The following is a 10,465-nucleotide window of genomic DNA, read 5'->3' as shown; positions in this document are numbered from 1 at the left end:
CTCTATTATGGATATATGTGACATTTTCTTTATCTTTTTATCTGTTGATGGGCACTTAGTTTCATTCAATATTTTGGCTATTGTGAATAGTGCTGCAATAAAAATGAGAATGCAGATATCTCTTTAATATATTGATTTATTTTCTTTGAATATGTGTTCAGCAGTGGGATTTCTGGATCATCAAGTAGTTCTATCTATAGTTTTTAGGGGAACCTCCATATTGGTCTCGATAGTGGTTTTACTAATTTACATTCCTACCAACAGTGTACAAAGATTCATTTGTCTTCACATCCTTGTTAGCTTTTTTATTTTTTATCTTTTGGATAAAACTTATTTGATTTATATTTCTCTGATGATTGGTTATGTTAAGCATGCTTTCATATACCTGTTGGCCAGCTCCTTGCCATTTGAATAGTTTTAAAATATTTCCTTCCATTCTGTAGATTGTCCTTCATTCTGTTAATAATTTCCTGTGTTATGCAAAAGCTTGTAAGCTTGATGGGATCTCATTTGTCCATTTTTGCTTTGAGTGCCTGTGCTTTTGAGGTCTTACTCAAGACATCTTTGCTCAAATGTCCTGAAGCATTTCCCCAGTGTTTTCTTCTGGTAGTTTTATAGTTTCCAGTCTTAGATTTAAGTCTTTAATTTATTTTGATTTAATTTTTATGTGGCAAGAAATGGGGGTTTAATTTTATTCTTCTGCATATGGATATCCTGTTTTTACAATACCATTTATTGAAGAGATATATGTTACCACAATGTATATTTTTGTCAACTTTGTCTAAAACAGGTTAACTGTAAATGCATGGATTTATTTCTGGGTTCTCTATTCTGTTTTTCCTTTACGTGTAATCAAGGATATTTTCATTATTCTCACTACATAAGTGTTGTTGATTTTGAATTTTAACTATCCCATACTTGAAAACTCATGTATGAGTTACTATTTTCAAATGTCTCCTACTTTCAAAGTCATCTTTTTATTATTCTCATTGCTAGAATGATTTATGAATTTATGGTCTTATACCTAGACTATTGCAATATTCTCTGCTGTGTTTTCCCAGTCTCCTATGTATCCACATTAATATTTTGACCCAATTGCCACTGAAATAATTACTATAAATTACCATTATGGACACAACCCTGTTGAAAAATATTTGATTGTCTCCTCAAATGAAAGAACATGGTTTGGGCATCTTAGCTGGTACAGGCAATCATGGATCATGTAATACAGTTTGTTGAGCCAAGTTGGCAGTTTGTAAAGGACTCAGTTCAGCTGGTTAAAGATGCTCCGAACCTGATAGAAAAGAATTTCAGAAGATTGCCATAGCAACAGCAATAAGATTTGCTATAATGGGATTCATTGGATTTTCTGTGTAATTGGTTCATATTCCTATTAATAACATAATTGCTGGTAGCTGAATATGTTTTGGAGGAGTATTTTCCATTTTAGGGATGGGTGAACAAGTGAGGGTTTGAGAAGTTCATGGAGTGAAAATTTGCTGAATATTTTGTGGTTTCTTCCTTTTTATTTCTTCCAAGATGTTTTCTATTTCTAAATTAAAATAACATGAAAAGAAAAAGGAAAGAAGACAAAGAACATTGATTAAACACTTAGAACAACATTTAAAGATTTTCATATCAGAATTTGTGGAGGCTGTACAATGCAAAATTACATTTTCAGTAATAAAAGTCATTGTGTAAGAGGAGGATCTACTATCAGGCAAGGCTGAAACGAAGGAACCTTTGGCAGTATAAATTGTTGGGCTGCTGAATTTGTTATTTATCCCATATTTGTTTTGTCTTGTGTCATACTATTTTCACACTTTGACTTTCCTTTCATTAAGGATGGTTTTATAAAGAAGAAATCACCAATCATTTGAAGGCACTGGCTCTTGTTATCTTTTGAGAATTGTTTAAAATTATTGAAAACTGTTTGTTGGCTGCCCAGGATGATAGAGGAAGAGACATGCTATTAATTTGAGGACTATAGTTTAAAAGAAGAGAGGGATTTCTTGGAGTTTAGAAGCACAGGATTGGTGAATATATGAGGAAGCACATTGTATTGGTCTGGCTTCTCTAAGTAGACAGAGCTAATAGGATATGTATATATATGAAGGGGAATTTATTAGGAGAATTGACTCAAAAGATCACAAGGTGAAGTCCCACAATAGGCCGTCTGCAAGCTGAGGAGGAAGGAACCCAGTCCGAGCCCCAAAACCGAAAAACTAGGGAAGTCAAAAGTGCCCCCTTCAGTCTGTGACCAAAGGCTCAAGAGGCCATGACAAATCCCTTGTATAAGGCCAAGAGTCCAAAAGCTGAAGAACTTGGAGTTCTTATGTTTGGGGCAAGAAGCTCCAGCATGGGAGAAAGATGAAGGCTGGGAGATTCACCAAGTCAAGTCCTTCCATGTTCTTCTGCCTGCTTTATTCTAGCCATGCTGGCAACTGATTAGATCGTGCCCACCCAGATTGAGGGTGGGCCTGCCTCTCCCAGTCCACTGACTCAAATGTTTATTTCCTTTGGCAATACCCTCACAGACACACCCAGGAACAATACTTTGCACCCTTCAATCCAATCAAGTTGACACTCATTATTAACCATCACACACATTATGGTGGTGTTGGATAATAAGGCTTCATGAATATTTGCATGTTTCTGCATGGTCAGGGCTTTCAGAGAGAAGAGTACTGGTATCTTGGTTTAAAGAAGGTTGCATGGGAAGCATGTCTTTGAAGTTAGAGATTTTTTTTTCTTGCCAATGAAAAGTAAAATTGCTTCTTCCTTGAATCCTTTTGCTTACCTTCTAAGGATAATGAATCCCAAGTCACTTGTTTATATTTTAGAGTAGTAAAAGAGAGTTAAAGACCTTCTCCTCAGCCCCCTTCCTTCACTCTTTCTCAGAGAGGATGTGTTTACATTCCAGAACAAAGGCCTCCCTCACTCTTCTTCAGTGGGAGAATGGTGTAATGTACCAGCTTCCCTAAATAAGCTCCAGGTTTTATATTCCCAGATGCATTTTGTCTGGTGCAAAGCCCTGCATGTACAGGGGACAGAGCATGTAGATTTTGCTACCATTTTTTCACTCTGTGGGGAACTGGTGCATGGGCAGCCACTGCTTCTCAGATTGTTCTAGGTATGAGTAAATAAAAGATCTGTTCTCTGATCCAGAAGTATGGTGTTCCTATTAATAGATACAGATTGATAAAAACAGAGATAGAGATATACACACACATATATAGAGATTTATATATTTTAGATACACTTCATATATACCATATATGTACATATATATGCAGGAATCTATATATATGTGTGTGTGTGTACATATATATATGTATATGTGTGTGTGTGTTTGTGTGTACATATGTGTGTTTATAAAATTGTGGCAGTTATATTAACAGGGTAATATCTCAAATCCTGCATAATTTCTGATTTAACAGTTGGTAGCAAGAGCTGCCTGAGGAAAGAAAAATTCTAGGTCCTGAAATACAGTGCCTGCTATATAGAAATAGAGTAGAGACTACTGGAAGAAGTAATTAAGGAAATAAATGTGAGGTTTTGACCCATAACAGTAGAAATTCCCCAATACTTGGCATTAACTCTACCTCAGTCTCCTGCAGTTACTAAAGTTTCTCAATTTTAAAAGTTATAAATGTATAAATGTCTTTCAGATGAATTGGGGTTATGGTTAGATATACTTTGAATTGACAAAATAAGTTGTGATATACATATCACTATATATATGTGTATATATATACATATATACATATATATGTATATATATGTACATATATATATATATATGGGAAAGAAATACAAGCAGAAGACTTTAGTGTTCACATCCAAAGTAAATTGAAACTGTGGTTCTTATGTCAATTTTAAAATAATAGTTCTATTTTAAGTAACTTTCCACTGCTGAGCTACACATCTATACTTTCTATTGTGATTCTGCCCTTGATGTTGGCAAAGGTAATATCAGGGACCTTATAAGAACCACAAAAAAAGAAAGCACTCTAGGAACAGATGTAACAAAGGAACTAGTAGAGGCGAAGCCCTGATACTTGAAATATAACGACACGACCCAAAGGTCTAGTCTCCATTATGTTCTCATTTGGGGCAGAATTTCGCTACATCTCTTCATCTAACCTTGGAGACAATAATAGTATGGTGGATGTAGAGAAAATTGATAATATCTTCCACCTTTCATAGGTTAGCCTGGGAGCTCCACTGAGAGCCTGAGCTCATTCTGAGAAAATTATTTGATGCCATAAATGACCTTCCTATACCTAATAAGGGAACAAATTAAATAATTCATAGTGAACAAAAAATACCTCTGCATGTCACTGTTAGCAACTTTTTATTTTTCCATACTGAATGACTATGGCTACAAGTCTTGCTGTGTATACTCTTTATGCTGCTTCAGACATCTTTTAAGAGAATTGCATGGTAAACAATTGCAAGATCCCTAAAAGCTCATAATTAACATAAATAGAGGTTAATTATAGCTACCCATAAAGCTTTATTACAACCTAGCAGAGAATAAAACCGATCTGAACATTTTAATTATTGTATACATTACAACTATCTAGTCAGGATAGTAGTCACTGCTCAATGGGATTGGACTAGTGTTCTGGATTTTTCAAACAGTGATCTGTTTCATAAACATAATGGCAAAACTTAAAGACCATACAGCTTCCATGTTCATGATTTTAGCTGAAACATCAGCAACTGAATATCATGTAAAATAGGTGCAAAAGGAAAACATACAGGTGTTTTCTTTTTTGTCTTATTATATTATCTTGTTTTGTCTTGTCTTATCATCTTACAAATTAAATTGATCTTAATGCTTGTTTTTAACAGGCTAAAATCAGGGATCCCTACATGTCCTTTTACATATTTATAGATCTTAACACTAAAGAAGCTCCAATAAACATCCGATAAGTAGGATTTCACCTGTAAATCACATCAGTCTATGCAGGATTTGTAAATATTTCAAATTTTTATTCAATGTTGGATTACAACAGAATGAGCTACAAAATTTAGGTCAGTTATTGAGAAAAATACAGATAAAATATTTCAATTAAGAAATGTCTCAAAAAGTAAGGAATACAACAAATATTGTATTACTGATAATTATTGGTAAGTTATAGGCAGTTTGAAGATTATTAGGAAGGACTGGAATCAAGGTAACAGGAGATAATTGAAAACATTTTTAGAACTATATCATAGGAATTTTCCACATCTAAATATGATGTTTGTTTCCTAGGCTTAAGATTAAAAGTTCTGGTAAGAGCTTCTAAATTATTTGTTAGATCACATGCCCTTTGAATGTTTAGGGAGGGATGAATAGAATAGGCACCTCTGCTAGCCCAAGTCTTTTGCTAGCTCCTAAAACTTTTACCTTGAAAAAATAATTCCAACTCTATTACAGTATTTGAATAACTCTTGTATTTGACTGCAGTGATAATGGTAATGCAATTACCTTTGACATAATTGGTTTAGGAATCAACATCCTAAGTGTGGTAGATTGCAAAAATGGCTACAATTCCAGCATGCACAACTTTTTGTCATTTGACTTTGAAACCATCAAGAGCTGTGTTCCATCAAGAGCTTTATATTTCTGAATTTATTGCCCTTAATCTGGATTTGGCCATATAATTCACTTTGGTAAATGGTACAATAGTATTTATGATGCAAGCATAGACATGAAACATACCTGTGCTCTGTAGTGGGACATGCCATCTTTTGCTACTCTATTAAACTCAATGATCACCTCCATGTGAAAACCCCCCAAAAATTTCTGAAGATGAGCAGCCCAGTTACTTCCATCAAGCTTTTCAAAACCAAGCTGACCACTATATATATGGATATGACCATAGACTACCAGCTGACTACAGGTGCAAGCTCAACCGACAACCAAGTAGGTTAGAAACAAGTCATGCAAGCTTATCCCAGCCTAAGTTGCTCTGCACTTTGGGAGGCCAAGGCAGGAGGATCACTTGAGGTCAGGAGCTCAAGGCCAGCCTGGCTAATGTGATGAAACCCTGTCTCCACTAAAAACACAAAAATTAGCCGGGTGTGGTGGTGTGTGCCTATAATCCCAGCTATTCAGGAGGCTGAGGCAGGAAGACAAGAGAATCACTTGAACCCAGGAGGCAGAGGTTGTAGTGAGCCGAGATCATGCCAGTGCACTCCAGCCTGGGCTACAGAGTGAGACTGTCTAAAAAAAAAAAAAAGAAAAAGAAAAAATTTTGCTCTGTCATCTAAGTCATCTAAATATAAGTATTTAACACCTTAAACATTTCTCAAAAGGCTGAACCTATGCAATATGATGAAATATTATAGTATTAATAATTGTTACATGATATTATTAAAATAAAAATAAGTGCCAAGTAAATATCAAGATTTGAGTGAAAGTCAAATATTTGAGTAGAAAGAGTTTCAATTATATTTTCGTACATAGTCCAAAATATGTATAAATTATGCATAAAATATATATAATGATTTCTAATATTAAAGATTTATGGTAGGCCATAAATATGCCACGTCTTTGCCCTAATCCACAGAAACTAGTGTTAATTTATATGGGAAAAGAGACTGCCAGTGTGATTAAGGACCTTGGGACAGAAAGGTTATCTTGGATTATGTGGGTGGTTCTGATTTAATCAAAGGAGTCCTTATAAGAGGGAAGTAATTAGAAAGACAGAAGAGATGTTAAGAGGGAGGTAGTGATTTAAAGATGTTATACTGCTGGCTTTGAAGTTGGAAGAAGGGTAAGCCCAGAAATGTGAGAAAAGAAACTTTAGAAGCTAGGAAAGGCCAATAAAAGGATTTTCACCTCAGAGCCTCTACAAGGAATAAGTCGTGCCATTAACTCAGTGAAACTGATTTAGAACTTCTGATTTCCAGAACTGTGAGAGAATTCATTCGTTTATGTCACTAAATTTGTTGTAATTTCTTACACAAGCAGTAGAGAATTTTTAAACTCTCTCGTGTGTATGAGTTTCAAAGTTTCACTGAAATAGTTATGTGTTTCATTGCTGTTTGATTTCAAATTCTTGTGCAACTTAAATTTGTATTATTGATTTTTTGTTTAATATTATCTGACACACTTAACATCTAAATATGCTTCAATTTTGACATGTCCAGATTTTCTCAACAGGAGGGCATTATAAAAGAATGTAAGATACCAGTCAGTAATAATCTACTCAATGGCAGAATGATCAGTAAACTACTGTCTATAAAATTTACCAGATGCTTGGATGAGAGAAACTGTGTTTAGAGTCTTGCCTGCCTGCAGGAAACATCATTGAAAGTCAATGCAAATCCAGAGAGTTGCTCTTCCAGGAACAATTGCCCGCAGAGACCTTTTAGACTGTGGAAAACATATTTTTGTGGAAAACATATTTTTGTGCAATAGAGTTTCTATTAGACCATATACCTGAGGCACAAACCTAGGGTCTGGGTATTTGCCACTGCCTGGGAAAATAAACAGAATAAAAGAATTTACTGCGCAGGTCATAAAATCCTTTAGGCAAGTAATTTATTTGTTTGATTATTAAAATTTTCAATGGAATGTGCAATTTAGCTAGAAGACAATGAAATAGTAAATAAAAAGCCTCAAAATATTGCATTAAATATTGAGAGTTTATCTTTCTCTCAATCACTGCAAGTCTTTTTTTAGGAAAAAATTTTAAAAATAATGAAGGTTGTATTATATATATGTGTATATATATCTCATATATATCATATGTATGTATGCAAAAGTATATATGTATATATGTGTATATATATACATACATACATATGTGTATGTATATATCTATATCTACATATAGGTATATATATACCTACATATATATCTTAATTTATTTTACCAAAACTTCACTGACAAAATTTGGGTTGCTTCCAATTGTTTTGCAATAACAAATAATGTGATTAATATCCTTACAGAACTGTCTTTCCAAATTTCTGTAACTATTTCCCTAGGATCCACTTTTATTATAGATATGGAGATACATTTGTAGGTTTGTTACATGGATATTTTGCTCCCACGTAGTGAGCATAGTACCCAACAGGTAGTTTTTCAACCTACAGCCTCTGCCTTTCCTACCTCATCTAATAGCCTGCAATGTCTGTTGTTTCCATGTTATGTCCATGTGTGTTCAGTGTTTAGCTCCCACTTATATTCTTTTAGAGTAGACTCATTATTTTGGAGGACTGGTATTGAAATGAGTGCTCAAAAAAGTACTCAGACATTTAATGTCCTAACTGATTGGAAAAAGCCTTCATTCACAGCTTGCTTGTTTTTTTTTCTGAGATAGAGTCTCACTCTGTTGCCCAGGGTGGAGTGTAGTGGCGTGATCCCAGCTCAGGTGACCTCCGCCTCCTGGGTTCAAGTGATTCTTGTGGCTCAGCCTCCCGAGTAGCTGGGATTACAGGTGGTGCCGCTATGCCCAGCTAATTTTTGTATTTTTAGTAGAGATGGAGTTTTATCATGTTGGCCAGGCTGGTTTCAAACTCCTGACCTCAAGTGATTCTCCTGCTTTAGCCTCCCAAATTGGCGGGATTACAGGCAAGAGCCACCATGCCCCCGGCTTCACAATCATTCTGTTTTTGTTTTTTTGTTTGTTTGTTTGTTTTTTAGATGGGGTTTTGCTCTTGTTTCCCAGGCTAGAGTACAATGGTGCAGTCTTGGCTTACTGCAACCTCCGCCTCCCAGGTTCAAATGATTCTCCTGAATCAGCCTCCCAGGTGGCTGGGATTACAGGTGCCCACCACCGCACTTGGCCAATTTTTGTATTTTTAGTAGAGATGGGGTTTCACTATGTTGGCCAGGCTGGTCGCGAACTCCTGACCTCAGGTGATCCACCCACCTAGGCCTCCCAAAGTGCTGGGATTACAGACATGAGCCACCATGCCCAGCCCACAATCTTTCTTGAAAACTACTAGATCCATAACATTTCATTTTAATTTTTACTCTGCTATTTTCTTTAAAGTCATGTTTTAATGTTGAATATTTGGCTGTCTTGAAAATGTAGACAGAGTGAAAACCATGAGTTTACAAGTGTCTTTCAGATAAGGAAAAGGTTCCGGTAATTCCTGTTAGTACTTTGATGAAAGAGAAAGAGCGAGCCTCTCTTTGCCCTCATGTGTTGTACTCTACCCAACAGCATGTATTTATTCAAAAAACAGTAATTAGTGTATGTAAGGCACTAATAAATGCTTGGAATTTATTCATTGGAATAAAAAATAAAAGAAGATGAAACAAACAATGAGGTGTAGAAATAAATTAGAAGAGAACTTGTTGTGTATTTTAATAAAATTTTTAACCAACTACTGGAAAATCCAAATGCAGTTTATTCCAGGGCTGTCGTACTCAGGGGGAAAATTGGTTTTACTTAAATATGTCCTTTATTTCTCAATAACTTACACGTTGATAACCAACAAGAAAGCAGTTAATAAATCAGTTCATTATTTTAGCAAATAGTCATTCACTAATTTCCTCCAAAGTATTAGATAATACTATGCAGTATGGAACAAAAATATTATGTTTTATATACATTATCTTTCATACAGAGTAACCTATTTTGAACGTAATTTCAAAAAGATTTTGGGGTATAATCCTTTGTTGCCAACTTAATTCTGTAAATTTTAATCTGGTTAATAAACCTTGATATTGGTGTTTTCAGGCTAGGACCTGGTAAAACTATTGAAAAAAAATTATTAATTAATGTAGTACGGGGATGTAAATGCATAATTTTGATTATTCAAACCTCATTATAAAATTTAGTCATGCATGTTGATGCAATATAATGATGACCAAAGAAGTCATTTTGTTTACTGCTACCTTAAGGTACAGATATTACTAGTTATTTGAAAGAATGAGGAGTCTAACAACTATTCATCATTCTGTCACTATTCACCACTTGTAGCAGTTATGGAGGTGCACTCTTCATACCTCTCTCAAGAAAGAACTTCACTTTCAGCTGTGAAATATGGGGTTTACTGACAGTGTTAAACTGTAGAGCCTTCTAGGATCTGCTACAGCATTTTCATCTAAGCCATCCTCTTCTAAGATAGGTTACGAAAATCAATGAAGCAAGGACCGATACCAACGTAGAAACTTATTTTAACTGCTTCTCCTTGGTATTGGCATTGTAGCATTCTACATTCCTGATTTTTTTTCTTATTTTTCAAAACCAAACAAAATACTTCACTTTGTGGCAGGAGTTAATTTCTGACCCACTTTAACTAAATCAATATAACAGTCTCCAGTGTTTAGGTCCACTGGTTAGAATATTTCTCAATTCTTTCTAAGGCATCACACTTAAGTACAAAGGGCACTGCACCTAAACATGTTGTTGGCCATTAAACTTGCAGGCATTCTGTAAAGAAGGACATGAAATTAATGGACTATAAAATTTGGCTTCAGAGAATTTTAATTTCATAAGTACAGCAATAA

At 35.0% G+C, this 10,465-nt stretch overlaps 1 pseudogene; it reads left to right on the top strand.

The window, feature by feature from the left end:
- Positions 1 to 1,213: 1,213 nt before the first annotated feature.
- On the top strand, positions 1,214 to 1,419 carry LOC107973726 (protein transport protein Sec61 subunit gamma-like; annotated as a pseudogene).
- Positions 1,420 to 10,465: the final 9,046 nt, after the last annotated feature.

The sequence above is a fragment of the Pan troglodytes genome, chromosome 13, assembly GCF_028858775.2.
Source record: "Pan troglodytes isolate AG18354 chromosome 13, NHGRI_mPanTro3-v2.0_pri, whole genome shotgun sequence".
Classification (NCBI taxonomy): Eukaryota; Metazoa; Chordata; class Mammalia; order Primates; family Hominidae; genus Pan; species Pan troglodytes.
This window is presented reverse-complemented; position numbering and strand designations above follow the sequence as displayed.